Source organism: Lissotriton vulgaris, chromosome 1_1, assembly GCF_964263255.1.
Source record: "Lissotriton vulgaris chromosome 1_1, aLisVul1.2, whole genome shotgun sequence".
In the NCBI taxonomy this organism is placed as follows: domain Eukaryota; kingdom Metazoa; phylum Chordata; class Amphibia; order Caudata; family Salamandridae; genus Lissotriton; species Lissotriton vulgaris.
Window position 1 is genome coordinate 226,460,771 of NC_141685.1, and position 20,974 is coordinate 226,481,744.

Consider the following 20,974-nt stretch of genomic DNA (forward strand, 5'->3'; position numbering starts at 1 on the left):
AAGCCCTGGCCAGCCAGGGATCCCATTTCTAACAAGAACCTGTTAAATTCACAACAAAATCAGTGGGGGTTGGTGAATGTGTAATCAATATTGATAGGAAAGATAAGGTGGTAAGGGAAAAAGACACAATGAACGAGGACCATACAGTTGGGACAAAGAAAACAAAGGAAGGATGTAGGTGTGATAGGGAACTACAATGTGATGGCATGATGGATAAAGGGAAAGGGGGGTTAAAAAGGGAGATGAGGAGAAGGAGGACGCTAATCAGACAAAGAAGTTGCCATATATGGGTTTGGCTATGGCCTTAGGGTCACATGTTTCGGACCAAAGAGAAAACAGAATTTGGACAATTTTAAGCTACTCCACAGAGACATTCAGGCTAAAGAAGAGGAGTGGGAATTAGCAAGGAGATGAAGGGTGCCAATCACAGTGGATATTTTTGCCAGATTTCGCCGGGTGGGAAAAACAACACAGACTCCCTGTGCCTGAGCGAGCATTGATCCAACCCGCTCAGGCCAGTCCGCACGCTGCTCTCATGTTTGGAGCAGTGCGGGGATTGGATGGGAAGTCCTCGATGCTGTCCCAGGGACTTCTGGGACCGAGAACTGGCAGCAGAGGAGCGTGAGGCAGCCAGCAGCACCAGTGAAGTGTCTTTTTTTAGATTATTCTTATTAATTCCCTTTCTGTACACTACCCCCATTTTCCTCCTACTGGCCCTGGCACCCTCTCCACAAGCCCCACTTGTATTTGTCTGTGTCGGCCACCACCACCCCAAGAGTAATTTGGGGAATCCAGTGACCCAAGCCTAAACAATTTTGTGGATTTGAACCATAAAACAATGCACAAACATATATAAATAAGCATTCATCAAATAAATACACAAGTACTTAAATATTTTATTTATTTCACAAACAGATATAAAAAATCAAATATGTAATTTTCAATGGGAAGGTTGGAGCATTTCTAAACACTCATCTTCCACAGTATTAAGCTGAGGATGCAAGCTTTATTTGTAGTCTCCAATTCAAATTCCTTCTCATTTACAGAACATTTTAACATTTTGAGTCTTATATTTAGCATCCTTATTTATATACACCATAGCAATCTGTTAATCTTATTTAATTTTCTGAGCAGTTGTGGACCCCGGAGTAGGTGTTGCAAAGCCGCACGGATCGTTGGACCACAGGTTAAGAGTAGACACACTGCCAAAGACTATTTAGAGTTCACCTACCACTATTTCACATTCCTTTTGTTATGTATGGCTCTCATTGTGAGCCTCTATGATTTATTTCAGTTTCGGTATCTCATAATCTAGGAAATCACAACAGTTTATAGCAAAACTGGATACCCACTGTTGTGCCTTCCAGGCTGACGGCCCTCTCTGAGTGCCTGTCAGCCCACCTCTGCTACTCTGCATTGAATGAAAGCAGAAAGCCCAACAGCAGGAGGGGGGAGTAGGCAGAGACAGTGGTGGGGACTGGTCAAGGATGGCAGGTAAGGATTTTTTTTGTTTTTTCTTTTGCGACAGGGATACATACCAGAGGCCGTGCTATATGTGGCTCCCCCATTACTCCTCGTCACTGCGTAGCAGTTGAAAGCAGACTCCGGCTTGATTTTGGAGTCCATACATGACATACAATTATAGATGAATAGAAAGTGATTACAGGGATGTTTTTCACCTCTGGATTCTGAACAACATCATGGACAACTCGTGTTTCACTCTTGTTGACTATTTAAGGCCACCCAGAACCCCTGGGAGAAAAATATATCCATAATTTTATAATTAAAATTGTTGTTTTGTGTACTTATGTATAGTTTAGATTGTGTGTAGAAAAAATTTGAATTTTAAAGCATAATTAAAGTAGAATTCCAGATTAGCATGCTTTCCACATGTTAAATAATTTCTGCTTTGTGAACACTTACCTGTTATTTTTGCGTGCAAGAGATTTGGTTTCAGCCAATATAGTTAAACTTGCGCGTGGATATGTGCGCAAAGGCATATCTTGCACACAATTTTCACACAAAAAAAAACCTTCTCTGCCCCCATAAACACACGTCATTTTTGTTTTAAAAAAAAACAAATTCTAAGATTTTCACATACTTGGATTAGAAAAAAATCCCATTTGTCTAAAGTCTGTTTTTGTAGATGATGATTATCTGAGAGTATTTTAGCCAACATTTTAACTCTGTGAGATGGTGGATTTTTCGTTGAAGGGGATTGTTGTCCTCTTGAAGTAATAATGGCACTATTCCTCACTGGGCCCAGCTGGGTCTCAGTAATTTAAACATGAGCTCAACCATTGGTAGCAGTAGCACAGGACAGACAAGTTTGACTTAGGAGAAACAAGTGTAAAACAATTATTAGTACCAGTTATTTAGCAGAAAAAACAAAGAAATAAAAAAGACAGTACTAATAATAAAATAGTGAAAATGAATATTCAAATAGACACGAAAGGGACAAAAACGGAGCAGGAGAGATGATTTTTCAAGCTCTTTGTGGTTTATAGCGTCATAAAAGCGCCAAGCAGCGGCTGAGTATCTGGCCACGCTAGATCGGGTCAAAGTCAGTAGAGTGTGGCTCAGACTCCGGGACCTGGTTCGTCCTTGCTTTTTACCTTCTATCAAGGTGAAGTTTACGATTTGTTTATCTTATTGGCTGCCTTAAATGCAACACTAAACCCCTGATGATGCAACATTGGCTGAAAATGTAGGAAAGGCGGATGGCCCACCTCAAGACTTTGAGCTGCTTGGCAGTAGTATAAAGTTGAAAACAACCTATAATTTGTGGTTTTCCACCTTTAGTGTTTCTCCCAATCAACTGTAATCAAAACACTTCAATGTGTCTCTCGAAAAGTGCTCTGGATTTAATCCTTCCCTGGCCACCCTCTGCAGCGACTCTGCTCCTTGGCAGTAGGGGGCGCACTACGAAAGCACGCAGAGGCCTACTCTGTGAGTAGTTTAAAGATTCTGAAGGGGGGCGTTCAAAGGTTTAACAGGGGGGAGGGGGGACTTTCAAATTGCATTGCAAATGTACTCAAGGCGCTGATAATGTGCAAACATGAACGCTCCCCCGAAACAGATACCCCCATGCACAGAACAAAGAGGTGCCCTGTGGAAGAGCAAACCCCGCCCACCCAAGGGGTGAGCAGCCTGCAGTGAGCACAGCAGGCGCGGGGGATCCAAAGCCCCCAGCTGGCGCCTCGAGCGTCCCAGTAAAGGGGTCCTCTCAGAGCCCCCGTGCTCTCTCGTTTGGAGGGGGCGGGGGATGTCGTCTCTCTCTCAATGAGTTGGGGGAGGGGCTCTGCTTGAGACAGGGGATCGCCCTCAATGCCTCATACGCGTCTCTCGTTAACGGCGGCTCCGTCAACACACAGAAGCCTGAGGGGTGCAGCGCCTTGAGGCCTGCTTCCATGAGCCAGGCCGAGCGCCTCAGTGCTGAAACTGTATTTATTTACATTTATTTACCCAGGGCAGCTGAAGATTATTGTGTCTCTGGGCGTCCCACTCTCGCTCTCTTTCCTGCTATTAGCGCGGCAATAAACCCCCTGCCTCCTTTCCCACACAGCCAAAAAGTTGGGAAAAAAACACAAGGAGGTTTGCGATTAGTTGAAGCCATCTCAGCATCGGTGAAATAACGACGGCAGCTGGCGAGAGCTGCCTCCCTCTGGGCAGGGAGGCAAATTATTTATCTCCCAATGATGAGGGTCACGACTCTGAATATACCATATTATGTCTGGAGGGGGCAGTGACTGACAGCCTGGAGTGACTGGTGGGGGAGACTTCAAATGAGCGAAGTCAGAAGTGGAAAATTGAAAGAATGCCCGTGCGCCCCCAGCCCAGCAAGAAAACCTCCGCGTGGGGGAGGAGCTTCCAGCCGGTTCCATGGTGTAATGGTTAGCACTCTGGACTCTGAATCCAGCGATCCGAGTTCAAATCTCGGTGGGACCTGAAGTTTTTATTTGTTCATTAATAAATTGCACTTTATCTGACTTTAGTGTTGGAAAATAATCGGCAAATAGTGACAGCCCTGTTAATGTGTGATCTGGTCTATTTTTAATCTCGCTGGAAGCTGAGCGCATATTTTTAAAAGAGAGAGTTTTATGAAATGGTGTGAAAGGAATTTCTAGGCCGCCATGTGTGATTTGAGACAGATATGAATTGCTTTTGGCTTCCACGGAGTCTCTGATTTCTTACTTTCTTCCTGGACACCGAGCCTCGTGCTGGCTCTTGCCTTTTTAGGTCTTGTCTACGCAGCGCATGGGCTGTTTAGGCAAAAAGACCTTTAGCAATTGATTGGCTTCTCAGCCAAAAACATGCACGCGTCCCATTGCCTTCAATGGCAACGCATGCCCGTGTGGCGATTCACTTGCGGGAGCGCACGGCACCATATGGTAGCAATTATCGCTCCTGGCGCTGCTTGCTCTCGCAAGTGAACCGCTTTCACTTTTGCAACCTGTTACAGACATTTGGCAGAGAATTGTTTGTTTTCAGCAAAAAGCACCTGTTTTTCACTTTATCTTACTTCGTGCTGCCATGATGCCATAAGGCGTTGCAGCCACTGGGGGGCGCTGCTCCACCATTCACAGCTGGCAAACAGGAGGCTGAACATGGACGGTTAATGCTATTTAGCCTTTTAATATCAAGTTGTTTCAGTTGAGGGTACGATTCACGTGGTCATGGGGGGTGAAGAACTGTTTTTTGAACTTTCTTTTGATTGCACATAGTATCCCATTGTCTGACGCCTGAGTCCTGTTGCCATGGGAAGCCTTTTCAAATATTTAGCTTTTGCTGCTTCCTGCCCACTGCGCGTTTTGTTCCAGGCATGGGGTGGGGGGGTTCTTGTGTTAAAACCCCTCCTCCTATTGGACTCTGACAAAGCTCTTTCAGCCATGGAGCACCACCTCCCTAAAGGCTTGAACCTCTCTGCTGTGACCTCCAGCCACGCAGCTGTTGTCACTTCCCCTACGTGAACAGAATGTGTGCTGAAACCTGCTGCTGACTGCCCTGTTCCCTAGCGTCTTCAAGCAGTGCCTAGAATTGGAATCTGTTCAGGCATTCCCCGCTTCGATGTCTAAAGAGGGGCCACTCCCCGGTGGAGCACGTCGCTCATTGTTCGTGCATCTACCACACTGGGCATAGGTTCCGGTTCGAAAGGCACTGCAGCTTTATTGGTGTCGCCTCACCCTGTTGGTCTGTTTCGGACTTACTCAGTAGTATCTCGTTACTTGGGACCACCTGTGTGTCCTGTGCCTGTAGACAGGCTTCTCCTGCCTTGAGTTTGGATGGGGCTACCAGCGCAAAAACCCTGAACGCCCCGAAGAATACCAGTGTAAAGGTGGGTTACATAGAATTGACTTTAAGGGTATGCACAGTCATTTATTCCAGGGCCCTCACCAGCTGTGCTAGTGTGTCGTGTTCAGTGTGTATAGCCTTCTGTCTTAAAAAACACACAAACTGTAACACCGACAACGTCATTTATAAGATTACCTGTCCATGTTCCTTAAGATACATCGGCTACACCACTCGTAAAATCAAATTGAGAATCGGGGAACACAAAAGTACTATTAGATGTCGTAAACAGGCCACCAAACTAACAAACCATTTCTTAGATCACAGACACACGACTGACGAAATGAAGTGGGTTATCCTTGAACAGCCATACATTCCCCCTCACATTAGTGATGTGTCTAAGTTTCTATTCAAGAAGGAACAGAAGTGGGTTTTTCTTTTGAAAAGCCACATTCAGGGCCTCAATGACGATATACCGTGGACATCACTGTAAATACCTAGTCTCGGTATATCGTTGTTCATGAGTGTCTTTTTTCAGACAATAATTTTTTCAAACAATAATTTCATTGGGATTTAGAACCTTACATTTCCAAACTATATGAGTCGTTTCACATCTCTCTAATGAGCTACATACATCGCTCTTAAATTGACGCCCTCGGTGAAGAGCTGCATGGACAATAACTCCATGGTGCATGCGTGGAGTTGACACACTTGTTTGTCCCTTGGTTTACGCATGCGCAGCCGATATAGCATCTTACACGGCGCAAGCGCACACTAGCGACAGATTCAGCGCAAATGTCGATTAACAACACCTGCCACAGCCGTAGGCAATTATTCTATCAATACGGGTATAAAAGGACATGCGCGTTCAGCAGCCAGTTACCTCCACTCCCTCTCGGATGTTGGTGTAGAGGTACAGACGGACAGGTAGGGCATTTCATTGTGTTGCCCCTTTTTCGTAGTCATCATACTGCCAAGCCGAGTCTTTTTAGTCTTGAATCTCTCTTGACCTTTCCCTGCATGGTCTTAGTCATTTGCTCAAATGAGGTTGAGTCTCTTTTTTTACACAACTAGTTTTTGCTAGGAGAATATTGGAAATGTGTAATTATCTGCATATAAGTACCTCTGATATTTCTCTGAGGTCTTTATTACATTTCCATCCTAACAGAGCGGGGCCTCCTTCTTCCCGAGTGGGTGCCGGGTGAGGTGAGGTATAATCCCACACAACGCTGGGTGAGTCAGTCCGTTTTTATTTGTTTGTGATTGTAGACACGTCAAAACCGGTAGAACTTATTGTCTACTGTGCTAGCGGGGAGACATTTTCTCCACCGCACTGTTTGTGTGCTTAGTGTTTGTTTCCTGTATCCGTGATACCGTTAGACACTATATTCTTTTCTGATGTACACTTCTCTTTTCTCTTTAGGAGACACTGCAAGACCTGGATTACCACCAGTACACATCTGGGCTCAGAGGAGCTGGTAGGATTTATCCAGTATGTAGTGTGCACAGTCACTATTTTTATTTTTTGATTTGCAGTCGCAGTTTTCACTTGGTCCTGAAGAAAGCTTGGACCAATAGTCCATCTAGCTGAAACATGTCGACCTCCACACACTTTGCCTTTATATAGTTATTATTTAAAACTATTTTGGCATTTTTAATTTTGACCCTAGTACCATACCTATTAAACTTATTTTTGGTCCTTGGAGTCAATTTTATCCTCACTTTCCTCACACAATTTCTCACTTGCACTGCACCCCATTAGCATCACCAGTGAAGCACTGTGGTCTGAGTTCACATCACTATTATCCATCTCCGCATCATTACTAGGTGCATTGGTTGAGATTTGGATTGATGATACATCTCCCACGTGACGAGACTCCACCAGATGGGTGGGCTGATGGGAATTTTTTCCAGCCCAGTGCTATCACTCTAGTGCTACTAATGGACTCATGGTTCTAGATTCAATACGGCACACCTACAGTCATTTGGACCAGGCTACTTCCTTTTGTTTTGCCAGTTATAGTAAGGGCGTAAGTGGTTTTGGTCGTTAAACATGCCCTGTTGACCCTCCCCACAATATTTTTCTAGCCTTCTGTCTCGCCTTTTCCCTTCCAGTCACCACAAGCCCTTCATCACTGCCCTCAGGCAATGGGAGCCAGTGGAGTCCTCCCTGGTGGCGAGCTTCGAGAAATTCGCTATTGGTGCTATATCAATGCTAAGTGAGCCTGGACCCAGGATTTACTTTTTTTCTGCTTGAAGGCCTATTTTTTGCACAAACTGTTCTTCTATCCCTGCTGCTCATCTGCCCCCAGCCCCTTGAAAGATTCCATCCCAGAGACCCTTCTTACTGTTCTAGCATATGCCGCATTTTGTTGTTCTGTTGTGGGGGCCATGGCATTCTCTATCAGCTGTAGACGGTCGCATCTGCCAATGCCCAGAGCTCACCCAGAAAGGGGATTATCACTCACTCTGCCACGGGGGCCAGCCTCCAGAGTTAGTTAATCTGGAACCAAGAGACCGCATCTGCTTGAGAGTTATTTGATGACTCCTTGGGCATTCCTCACTTTTAGCTTAAGGTTGCTTGTTACCATTACCATATACCATAGGAGCCTCTGCACCCACGGGCACCTGGCAGCCCCACTTTTGATTGCATTCGCTACTGCTTGGTTGTCAGACCTCAATGTTAGCTTCATGTCTTTCAGCCTTCACTGCAATACTGTCAACATGACTATTATGGGGAATAGTGCAAAACTGTAATGTTCTTAGTCAGTCCTGCTGGGACCCACATTCCTGGGGCCACTTCTTTGTGCACTAGCTGGCCCCTAGAATTGCCCGAAGCTGCCAGATGCGTCTGTGTACAGTACTATTTGCACTGTCAGACACACATACTTCCCTACATGGAGCACTGCATTAAAGTTCCATCCAGGATTTGAGGTTCTGTTTCACCACTTCCCTAACCATGTGTGGAGGAGCTTCTTTTTCAACTCCCTTGTTAAGTAGTTGAGGCATCTCGCTAACACCCTCCCTGCCAGGATCATTCTCACAATGAACCTTAACTTATCTAGGAGCTTCTGCAGGTCCCCAGGATGGCCATCTCCTTCCTCTGGTATGCGTGACATGCCAGTGATGGAAACTATTTTTATGCAAACAGCATCCACCGTGGGACTCTTTTTAGAAAAAATGAGCAACCCTCTCCCATCCGTTTGGTGAAGTGAACACTCAATTAATTTACTTGTATACACCAAGTGGTACCTACACACTTTGGTAGTCTTTCATACAAAAGCAAGTGCAATAAATTGACCTTTGAATTTTTATTATTTTTCAAAGAATTATATATGCATATAATATTCTAGTTAATAACACAAGTGCAGGCAATGCAGTTCTCCAGTGTGAGAAACATATACAATTTATGCACATAAGACACAAAAACAACAAAAGGTTCCCTGGTTCCCTGTATTTCTAAAGACCAGCATTGACACAGCCAATAGGTCTCGCTTTTGGGACCTTCTAAGTGTTTAGTTATCAAGCACAATATCCTTGGTGCAACAACATCAACTGTTGCATGGGTAAACACTTATAAGGTCCCAAAATAAAGACCAATTGGCTACGACAGTGCTTGTTTATTATGGCCAAGCCGGTTCATCCGCTGAGACACCTCAGCTGACAGAGCCTCACAACAGCGGCCTCTAACTGAGCTCTGGGTTTAGGCAGGTTACTGGATTTTATAATTTATCATTTCATCCACTTGCATATTGACTTCCTCTGTTCTTTCTTCTTACATCTCTCTTCTCCCCCACTCTCTCCATCCTCAGGGCTGGACAAGGAACCAAAAGCAACATTGGCGAAACTGTTCAAAACCGCCGCTCCTTCCTGTCTTCTCTCTTGTGCATCCATATTCAGCTCTCGCCTTCTCCCCGCTCTATATTCTCTCCTCCCACACACTTTCCTTGGCTGGCTTTGTCTCATCTTAATTTCTTTTATACGCCCCTCTCTATGTCTGCGTATGCCTCTGCTCTGCCTAGATTTGCCATTAAAAAAAAAACAAGCTTTGGCATAGCCAATAGGTCTTGCATTTGGGACCTGATAAGTGTTTAGCCATGCAACAGTTGGTGCTGTTGCACCAAGGATATTCTGCTGCATAACTAAATACTTATAGGGTCCAAAAAGCGAGAACTATGGGCTATGCCAAATCTTGTTTGTTTTTTGTTTTGATTAAGTTGCCAGATCTACAATAGCTGGACATGGTTTTTGTTAACAGTTTTTGGCATCAATTGAACTTGTTTTCATTGCTCTGAATGTTGTTTCCATTCTGGTTGTAGGAAGCAGTCATTCCTGGGGGTGTGGGGGCTGCCTAGCTGTGCACATGCGCCGAACTTTGCAAATGAGAAAACGCCTGTGCAGGCGCAATTTACAAGTGTAGAATGAGTGAGCCCCAGGCAGCATGACTTACTCACACAGGAGTTCATGCACTGCACCTGCATGCTGAGCATGGTTTAAGGAAACTCAGCCCACTCCCTCCCAGGCATCAAACACATATTTACCAAGAAACTCTGAGAAGAGCCTGCCTGCTGCACTGACGGCTAGTGGTGTGTGTGCCTGGTGAAAGCGTGCACTGACGGCTGGTGGTGTGTGTGCCTGGTGAAAGCGTGCACTGACAGCTGGTGGTGTGTGCACCTGGTGAAAGCGTGCATTGACATCTGGTGGTGTGTGTCTGGTGGAAGCGTGCACCGACAGCTGGTAGTGTGTGACACCTGGTAGTGTGTGTGCCTGGTGAAAGCATGCACTGATCGCTGGTGGTGTGTATGCCTGGTGGAAGCGTGTACTGATAGCTGGTGGTGTGTGTGCCTGGTGGAAGCGTGCACTGACGGTTGGTGGTGTGTGTGCCTGGTGGAAGTGTGCACTGATGGCTGGTGGTGTGTGTGCCTGCTGGAAGCGTGAACTGATGGTTGATAGTGTGTGTGCCTGGTGGAAGCGTGCACTGACTGATGGTGGTGTGTGCGCCTGGTGGAAGTGTGCACTGACGGCTGGTGGTGTGTGTGCCTGGTGGAAGCGTGCACTGATGCCTGGTGGTGTGTGTGCCTGTTGAAGCATGCACTGACGGCTGCTGGTGTGTGTGCCTGGTGGAAGCGTGCACTGACGGCTGCTGGTGTGTGTGCCTGGTGGAAGTGTGCACTGATGGTTGGTTGTGTGTGTGCCAGGTGGAAGCGTGCACTGATGGCTGGTGGTGTGTCTGCCTGGTGGAAGTTTGCACTGACGGCTGGCGGTGTGTGTGCCTGGTGGAAGGGTGCACTGACGGCTGGTGGTGTGTGTGTCTGGTGGAAGTGTGCACTGATGGCTGGTGGTATGTATGCCTGGTGGAAGCGTGCACTGACGGATGGTGGTGTGTGTACCTGGTGGAAGCATGCACTGACGGCTGGTGGTGTGTATGCCTGGTGGAAGTGTGCACTGATAGCTGGTGTTGTATGTGCCTTGTGGAAGCATGCACTGATGGCTGGTGGTGTGTGCCTGGTGGAAGCATGCACTGATGGCTGGTGGTGTGTATGCCTGGTAGAAGCGGGCACTGACGACTGGTGGTGTGTATGCCTGGTGGAAGCTTGCACTGACGGCTGGTGGTGTGTGTGTCTGGTGGAAGCGTTTACTGACGGCTGGTGGTGTGTGCGCCTGGTGGAAGTGTGCACTGATGGCTGGTGGTGTGTGTGCCTGGTGGAAGCGTGCACTGATGCCTGGTGGTGTGTGTGCCTGTTGAAGCATGCACTGACGGCTGCTGGTGTGTGTGCCTGGTGGAAGCGTGCACTGACTGCTGCTGGTGTGTGTGCCTGGTGGAAGTGTGCACTGATGGTTGGTGGTGTGTGTGCCAGGTGGAAGCGTGCACTGATGGCTGGTGGTGTGTGTGCCTGGTGGAAGTTTGCACTGAAGGCTGGCGGTGTGTGTGCCTGGTGGAAGGGTGCACTGACGGCTGGTGGTGTGTGTGTCTGGTGGAAGTGTGCACTGATGGCTGGTGGTATGTATGCCTGGTGGAAGCGTGCACTGACGGATGGTGGTGTGTGTACCTGGTGGAAGCATGCACTGACGGCTGGTGGTGTGTATGCCTGGTGGAAGTGTGCACTGATGGCTGGTGGTGTGTATGCCTGGTAGAAGCGGGCACTGACGACTGGTGGTGTGTATGCCTGGTGGAAGTTGCACTGACGGCTGGTGGTGTGTGTGTCTGGTGGAAGCGTTTACTGACGGCTCGTGGTGTGTGTGCCTGGTGGAAGCTTGCACTGATGGCTGGTGGTGTGTGTGCCTGGTGGAAGCATGCACTGACGGCTGGTGGTGTGTGTGCCTGGTGGAAGCATGCACTGACGGCTCGTGGTGTGTGTGCCTGGTGAAAGCGTGTGGACGACTGATGGTGTGTGTGCCTGGTGGAAGCAGGAGCATTCACAGGGATAGTAGACACAAATGAAACTGAAGAAGAGGAGGGGAGAAGGGAGGGGGAGTGCAAGCAGAAGAGCATGATTCACAGCTAGAAGACACAAATGAAGCTGACCAGGAGGGAGGGGGAAAGGGAGGGGGTAGTGCAAGCAGAGGAGCCTGATTACAGCAATAAAAACACAGATGGCAGCTGTGCACGTGCACAAGCTCGCGAACGCAAGCTGTAGGCCAGCAAAAGCCTCAGGTGGCACTTTTAAAAGCCACTTACTAACTGTCTTGAAGAGAGAGCGTATGCGCTGTCTCAGGCGAGTCCTAAAAAACATACCAGACATTTATTTACGGTTTCCTCCTCTGGGATAGCCAAGAGTTGGTAGGTGAATATTAATTTGTGTAACAGTGTCAGGGTTCCTTTATAACATGGCAATTATCCCTTTCTTTACTGTAATAATAATTGAAAATAATTTAGAGGGCACTCACACGTTTTTTAACTTCATTTATTAATGTGTTTGCAATTGTTGGTTAATGCTTCATAAAGGAATACAATTCCGGATCTGGCTGCTTTTCCCATTATTAATCCCAGGGCTGCACTTGAAATACAGTCCAGGCCAGTAAAAAAGCAGCCACATGGTACCCCTAGCAGTGTCTGCTATAAGAAACCCCGGGAAGGACACAAGAGAATTACCCAGACCCCAGCCACCCTGGGACTTTAAAAGCCAGCCTCAAGTGGCTCTTGTCTTCTCTCCCGTCCCTACGGCAATGCCCGTCCCTTCTCGCCTCTCAAAATGGCACCTCCTTCTTGGTTTCCTCTCTTCCTGCCTTCCTTTCTCTCCTCCTTTCCCTCCTGACTTCCTTCCTCTCATTCTTTCTTCTCCCTTTCCCCTCTCTTCCTCCTCAGTACTTGCCTCCCTCTCTTCCTATCTGGTTCTCTCCTTCCCTCCACCCCCTGTGATGACCCCCCTTTCCCTTCTTTTTTACCTTCCTTACCAGCTTTCTTTCCACCTCCTTTCCCGCATGTTTTCCAGGGCAGTGTTCACCATCAAGAAGTCTGAAAGTGACAAGACACAACTGACTAAGCACCCTCAGCCTATAAACTAACAAGTGGCAAGCATTGATTGCACACAATGCTTGGGTCCATGCCATGCCGTCCCCTTCCATACAGACACACCTATAGAAAAACCACGCAACCCCACCATCGAGAGTAGCACGGCCAGCACAGTGCCACCTTGCACTTCTCTTACCCACAGCTGACACCATGATTTAGTTCATGATAGCATTGCGTTTTGTACCTTTTTAACCCCCATTTTTTAACCATTTTGTTCTAAGTGTTTTTATCCACTCTTTTATGATTTTTAACAAAATCAAATAAAAGTATTATTGACTGACATCATAAATGGTGCAAAGATTAAGAGATTGTAGAACTCATTTGGTTTGGAGAGTGCTTACTACGGAAACATGAAAATTAAAAAAAAGTCCTTATCCAATTAGAGTCAATGTAATAAAAACATTATTTTATTTATTGAATGGATGGATGGAGTGCCTGAATTTAACTCAGCCACTAGCAATTGTTCGGGCCGCTTCCCAACCCATCGTTTTTGACCCACAATGCTACCTCAGTTTGGACCCAGCCATATGTAAATCAGTCTCGACCCTGCTCATCACGGGAACAGTCCAGCCCGAACAGCACAGGCCTGGTTTCGCCCTTGTTATGGGCTCCTCGGCTGGGCATGGTTTTATTCTAGTGGCAAAGTGAGCCCCGGACCCACGTCTGGGCATACCCACTGTGCGCTTAATGCGTCAAAAGCAAAAACAACAAGGTGATGGATGGAATGCTTGAATGAATCTCAACCACTGGCAATCCCTTGGGGTTGCCTCCTAATTCATAATTTTTTTCGCCCACAATGCCACTTCAGTTTGGACCCACCATTATGCAAATCAGTCTTTACCCTGCTCCTCTTGGGAACGGTCCATCTTGGACTGCCATCCCAGGTTCTCCCTGAACTGGAACACAAACAACCTACGACCAGTTTATCCCGATTTAGTTGACTATATGAAGAAAGTGTTGGACTTTGGAGGGGCCAGATTTACTGTGCGCACTCCAAACTTAACCACTTTGAGGGGACATGTTGGACTTAAGGGGAAGTGGGGTCACATTTACTATTCCCACTTTAGACTTAACAGCATTATGGAAAGTGATAGACTTTTGGGGGGCTCAGGATTACAATGCTCACTCCAAATGTAACCATTCTGAGGAAAGCGCTGGACTTTGGGGTTTTTTAGATTCACAATTTCACTTCAAATTTAACCACACTGGGAAACGTGCTTTTTTTTTGTTTGTTTTGGGGTGGGGTGTGATTAGGGGGATTTACTGTTCTGATACTGGAGAACTTGTTGGTACCATATGTACCCTCGCGAACCCTCAGATCTCTGGGCCAAAACCTGGCAGCTGTTCCGCACTTCAGGCTGAGTAGAGCCGGTGACCGCTCCTTCCGGGTGTTAGCGGCGAAGTGGTGGAACTCTCCTCCCCCCCCACACTTGGGCTCTTGAACATCTCCTGCAGTTTAGACGTACCATTAAGACTATTTTATTTGTCTAGCTTTTTTATTTATACTTTGCTGTTTCCTCTTTTTGGCTTTTAACTAAGTTGTGTTTTGTGTACCTTGTTAAGCGCCAGGAAGGCCCTTTGCTGGGGCAGCTGTGCGCGGTATAAGTGTGAATAACATAACATAACATAACATTCAAAACCTGATCATTTTTGGGAAAGTGTTGTAAATAATTTCTCCCAACAAATTCTAATGCATATTCTGCTGAAAAATAATACTTTGGAGGATTCTATGTTACATTAATGAAGTGTGCTACAGTGGAAATTGTAAAACACATTAAAACAGAATAGTACACAATTTATTTTTGCAATAATCAAATAAAAAATATTTGCATTTTAAATATGCAAAAAATGTAAAAAATATATACTAGAACACCATTATCATAAATATGTTTTATATAAAATAGTGAAATAAATCTAATTATAATTGACAATTTCAAATAAACACTAAGCATTTTGATTGGAAATAAAAAAGAATTAAAAAAAATACATTAACAAAAGCATGCTCCCACAATGTTTAAAAAACTACTCAAAAACTGTATCGAAATTTAAAAAACTATTTATATGCAAAAAACTTCAACTGCATAAAAAATATATGCATTTACATTCACTCATTGACTAACAAAATGTAAATAGTAATGTACAATTATTTTACATATAATAGACTTATAAAAAAATATTACATTTATTCCCAAATCTATTCCCCCTAAAAATTCAAGATCCCGGTACTAAAATTATTTTTCTAAAAATTACATACATTATAAAATACCGTATATAAAAAATTACAACATATGCAGTTAAAAGTGACATAGGATGCATTATAATACACAATATTTTTAACAATATTAGTAAATAGTAAGAATTTTGACATGCTTCCTGCAGTATTCTCTTCTAAGTTTTCTTGACAATGCAATTTTTAAGACACAGTATTTTGGGAGAACACCAAACCTCTTAGTGCAAAGAGGATTCTTTGCAGTATATGGTGTCCTCTTGCAACGTTGATAAGATGAAGCTGTTTGTATTTTTGGTTACCGCGTTGTCCATTGGGCTTGTGAGAATGGGAGACCCTCTGGTGCTGTCAAGGGTATGGGTGCCCCGAATGCGGACATTACTTGGATTGGGATCCATGGAACCGAAAGGCATCAGCTTCTGTCTTTTGTGGAAGGCATTTCAACATGTGTGCAGCGTATGCAATGATTGTGCATTCCAAAGGAGTGATAGAGGCAAAGCAACTGGCATTGCTTTTCATCTGAAATGAATGAAGCCTTTGGAAAGTCTGCCAGAAAGAAAGGAAAGGCAGATGAGGAAATGGTCTGTGGTTGGTTTAGTCTACAATCAGACAAATCCAAGAAACATGCCAACAAGGTGATTTCTGCATACCTCAGGGGCCATGAGGTGGGCTCCAGCTGCCAAAATAGCATCCTGTTCCAAATGCCTGTAATTTCCCAAAGAGATGGAGTGCATTTGACATCAGAAGGGAATAAGATGGAGTGTGGGGCCAGTGGTGTAAATTGTGGTGCAGAGGGTCCTCAAGCTCCAGGGGCCCCCTCCCGCACAGTGCATGGGCCCCTGGCCTGAGAGCTCCTGACTGGGTCCGGAACTTGGGGGGCTGATCCATGTACTTTGCTGGGGAGCCCCCTCAAGTTTCGTTATGCCACTGTGTGGGGCTTGGCTTCTGGCCTGTCCCTTCACTTTACTCTTCGTATACTTCAACCCCGCGACAAACGGCCCTTGGCTGTGTGAAGTGCAGACCAGGGCCTGCACTGCTCCCTCTGTGTCCATCCAAACCCTTCTGCACTCAACCTTTGACTGCGTGCTGGCAGGGTGGGATGCAGAGCTCTGGAAAAGACTGAGCAATTTTAAGGAGGATGTTAGGGTGTGAAGGAGAGCATGAATACTGTAAGGGGTAGGGCTTAATAGTACAAAATGGTAATTTGAGTGGTTTGTAAAGTAATATTGAAGGACTAGATGAATGTTAAATTATGAATTGATATGATTTACGTTTTTTTAAGTTATATAAATTAACTATTAAGAGAATTTGTATATAGAAAATAAAATGAATATTCATTTAAGATTTAATGTGTGTGTCATAGATCATTTAAGGCAGTTTGCTGTTCAGAAAGAAGACAGATGATCAGGAGTTTTATTGTATGTTTATGGTTTAACTACCTTTCTCCAGAACCGAGAAGTATGTCATGGGGTTAGTCTTTCTGTATCTATAAAGGCATGAAGGGCATACCTGTGAGGGTCAATCAATCAATCAATCAATCATCGTATTTATATAGCGCACTACTTACCCAGAGGGTCTCAAGGCGCTGGGGGGGGGGGGGGGGGGATCTGCTACTGCTCGAACAACCAGGTCTTGAGTTGCTTCCTGAAGGCGAGGTGGTCCTGGGTCAGGCGGAGGAGGGTGGAGTGGGAGTTCCATGTCTTGGCGGCGAGGTAGGAGAAGGACCGTTCCCCTGTGGTGGCTCTGCGGATGCGGGGGACGGCGGCGAGGGCGTGGCTGGACGAACGAAGCTGGCGTTTGGGAGCGTAGAAGTTGAGGCGGCTGTTGAGGTATCTCTCCCTAGCTCCACACAGCTTTCATCCATGTTCAGTGAAGAGGGGCCAGGGCCTGTTCTCTGGCTTCCAACCAGCACCTGTGCCTCGCCCTGTGCAGGGGTCTGATTCCAATTGTGTGTGGCCTTCGGCTGTGTGCAGTGTGGACCACAGGCACCAAAAGGTTTAGCATTTGACATGCTTCAAGGGTCTCTGCCAGAAAACGTGGTTCACAAATCCCTAACAGGCTAAAATGGGAGAGCGAGGTTGCACTGGTGTTACAGACCAGGTAAGTCTTGCAGGCAGTGCAGGACTAATGTAGGCGTGTGACCGCCATTCACATGGCCTTTGGCCGTGAGCAGCGAGGGGTGGAGCGCAGGACCTGTCCAGAGGCCTGGTCCTCCACTCCACCTTCCTGCTCTCCACCTTCCTGCACTCCACCTTCCTCCACTCCACCTTCCTCCACTCCACCTTCCTCCACTCCACCTTCCTGCACTCCACCTTCCTGCACTCCACCTTCCTCCACTCCACCTTCCTCTACTCCACCTTCCTGCACTCCACCTTCCTCCACTCCACCTTCCTGCACTCCACCTTCCTCCACTCCACCTTCCTGCACTCCAACTACCTACACTCCACCTTCCTACACTCCACCTTCCTATAGTCCACCTTTCTGCACTCCACCTTCCTCCACTCCACCTTCCTCCAGTCCACCTTCCTCCACTCCACCTCACTGCACTCCACCTTCCTCCACTCCACCTTCCTGCACTCCACCTTCCTCCACTCCACCTTCCTCCAGTCCACCTTCCTCCACTCCACCTTCCTGCACTCCACCTTCCTGCACTCCATCTTCCTCCACTCCACCTTCCTCCACTCCACCTTTCTCCACTCCACCTTCCTGCACTCCACCTTCCTGCACTCAACCTTCCTCCACTCCACCTTCCTACTCTCCACCTTCCTACACTCCACCTTCCAACACTCCACCTTCCTGCACTCCACCTTCCGCAGGTGTACAAACCCCACTGAACTCAACATTTGGCGGAGGTCCGGCCCTACTACCCATCACCCAGGCGCAGCGGGGTGTTGCACATGGCCTGCACCCCACCCTTGGCAGTCATCAGACCCCCACTACACACTGCCTATGGCTGTGTGCAGCAGGGTGGACACGAGGCCTGGTATCCCAGTTTCCTTGAGGCCCTGTACTCCAACCTTCGTGGGTGCCCAACCCCAGTTCTGTTTGGTCTTCATTGTGTGGGGCAAAGCACCAAATTGCTTATCTTTGGCAAGCTTCAAGGGGCTTTTACGAATTAACGGTCCGGATATCACATTTTTAAGTGATAATTTATCAAAATACTCAACGGATTTACACCAAGCCAACAATAGCGCAGTCTTTGAATAAAGTTCTACCCCCAGCGCCTTGAGACCCTCAAGGGTGAGTAGCACGCTCGAAATTCCCTAATTGATTGATGCATAATTTAGGGTAATTCCATTCATCCTTTGTTTTCCGCACTGAGGACCACAAAATCCTTTAGGATTTAATATGGAAAATGCCACTAGTGAGTCATCCACGGAGGTGCTCAGCCAGAGCCACCATCCGCAAGCTCCACTGGCTACCCGTGGACCACAGAATCCAATTCAAGGCCTTAGTCATGATCTTTAAGATCGTGAAACTGGGAAGCCCCCCTCTGCTTCGAAGCCTTGTCCAACCTTACGTTCCTGGTCGTGCTCTTCGCTCTGCCAACCAACTCCTCCTGTCAATCCCTAGGTTTCGACTCTGCCGAACTGGAGGCCGCTCCTTTGGGGTCCTTGGCCCCAAACTGTGGAACGATCTCCCCCTTAGCATTCGCACTATCGACTCCCTCCCTGCTTTCCGTAAAGCAATCAAGACTCACCTCTTCCCCGCCGCCTAGTTTCCCCCTCCCCCCCACCTCAGAGTAGTTTGTCTGTTCTTAGCGCCGGGACACCCCTTTGCCGGGGTAGCTGTTGCGCTTCACCAAATCCAGAATAGAATAGAATAGAATCCAGTTTTTCTTGGTCATCCCTTCAAGGTTCGAGGTCTGGACTCTATGAATGATGCCTGCAACGCGGCATGGCTGTACCTTAGGGTAGTGCTGACTCTGAATAACTCTTTAATGTTGGCCAAAGGACCTGACTCATCCGCCAATGCTGTGCTTTTTGTGTGTTGATGGCATGTTCCAGGCAGACAGCTAAATCGATCTAAAGGCAGACCTAATAAATGACTCAACATAAATGATGCCCTTTGAGCACTGTGCGGAGCGGTAATATCACTTAATCCCACTCACACAGATCTTCATTAGCAAAGATTCCAGAGCGAGGCAGAGTTCTCAGCCAGTAACTGCAATGACTGCTCAAGCCTAGCATTTAAAGACATCACACCAGAGGTCGGTAATTCTCTCCTTGCTCAAGGAATTGTTTTTGATCCCTTACCAGCTTTAATCTGAAGTTTCCTGAATTTAACCAGGATGTCTCCAACAGCTAGGCTGCAGTTTGGCTGAAAAAGCAGTATCCCACCATTTGCGGCAGTAGAGTTGGAAAGTATAGTCAAGCTATGCAGAATTAGTTCAACACATTCTATATTTACATTTGCATCCTGATCAGTATAAAACATTTGAAAATGCTGCAAACAGCCCCTTCTAGTGGAAGTTAAGTGTATGTGCCTGCATCAAATATCCAATATAAATCCAAGACGTCCAGAACCCCAAATAAATTTGGCAGGAGCTGTGCACTTTTGCCACTAATAAGAAGCTGATAGTTCACAATCAATACTCAACTGTAGAGGAGTGGAGCACTATGTATTGAGGCTAGTAGGGCTTCACTGTGCAATGCTCTCACAATGCCCCATAGGGGGTCCTTTGGATTCGCACTAATAAATCCTTAGCTTAGCTCTGGTAGTGTGGCACAGAGCAGTCAGGCTTTACTAGAGGAACATGTGTTGAGTGTTCCAGAGTACCAACATGGACGATAAGTAATTGACACGACTCAAAAGAAGTCCGACACTAATTTATAAGTAATAAGCAGATTTTTATAAAAGTTCCTCACACCAAAAGAGCATAATCGGATCAATATAACTGGAGCTATGGATTTTAGAAGGAAAAATAAATCTGTGCAATTCCCAAAAACAAAACTTTAACGTTGCAGTCAATTGAGAAACACTTGCGACAATCGGCCACTTGCAGGTCGAGTCCAAAGGGGGATAAGGTGGTGCAGGTCCCAGGACCAGGCCACGCCAGTCAGTTGAATTTTACCTGCCTCGTAGGCAGGGCTGGACTGGCCATAGCGGGCACCTGGCAATCCCCCGGTGCGCTGCACGGGTGGGGCCGGTTTTGTACTCCTGCAGGCCGTTTTTGTTACAGGGGCGTTTTTGCAACATAGCTGTAAAATCGGCCCTGTACCAAAATCGGCCGAAAACCGGCCCCGGCAAAGAGCTCAGCGGCACCTTCAACACCCCCGAGTGGGGAGGGTGGGGCCGAGCACTTTGCCAGGGCCGGTTGCGGTTCCCATTCCGGCCCTGCTCGTAGGGCCCGGGTGCAGAGTGGTGCCGGTGAACTGAACCGAGAGCTGAGGGGAGCAGTTTTTACTGCTTAGACGGTGCTGGCGAGGTAACGGATTTCACAACTTGACAACGGGATGACTGGTGAGGTATGTTGGAGGTGCTGCGGTGTTCCCTCAAGGTGCAGCGTCGAACAAAGGCCGTTGTAGCTGACCTGACCACGAACAAGCCTTGTCAGTGGCAAACACAGCATGGAGTTACTTCGACGTCCGGGAGGTTGGGGAAAATGGTAGCCTCCTGAAGCTTGCTGGAAACCTCATCCAACTCACCCCTACAACCCAACAATCCTGCCCCCCTTCATGTGGCTCTCTTTCGTGGGCTGTCGCCCCCATTTGGTGTTTTCAAAAGGAAAAAACACGATCCACCTCAAAATATCACAAATGCCCCTTCTCAGCCAAACAGAACAACAGGGGCGGCCGTAGGCATGTGCAAGCTGTGCACCTGCACAGGGCCACCAAACCCCAGGGGCCACCACGCCAATAAATATCCTTAATGTAATAATCCTCTGAGGATAGATACATATTTGTGTGGCGGCCCCTGGCAGAGATTTGGCGGCCTGCGGCTCT

The 20,974-nt window shown here is 46.9% G+C and overlaps 1 non-coding gene across 1 annotated transcript; it reads left to right on the forward strand.

Moving 5' to 3' along the window:
* Positions 1–3,876: 3,876 nt before the first annotated feature.
* TRNAQ-CUG (transfer RNA glutamine (anticodon CUG)) lies at positions 3,877–3,948 on the forward strand. The gene has a single exon. It is a non-coding gene; the product is annotated as a tRNA-Gln (tRNA).
* Positions 3,949–20,974: the final 17,026 nt, after the last annotated feature.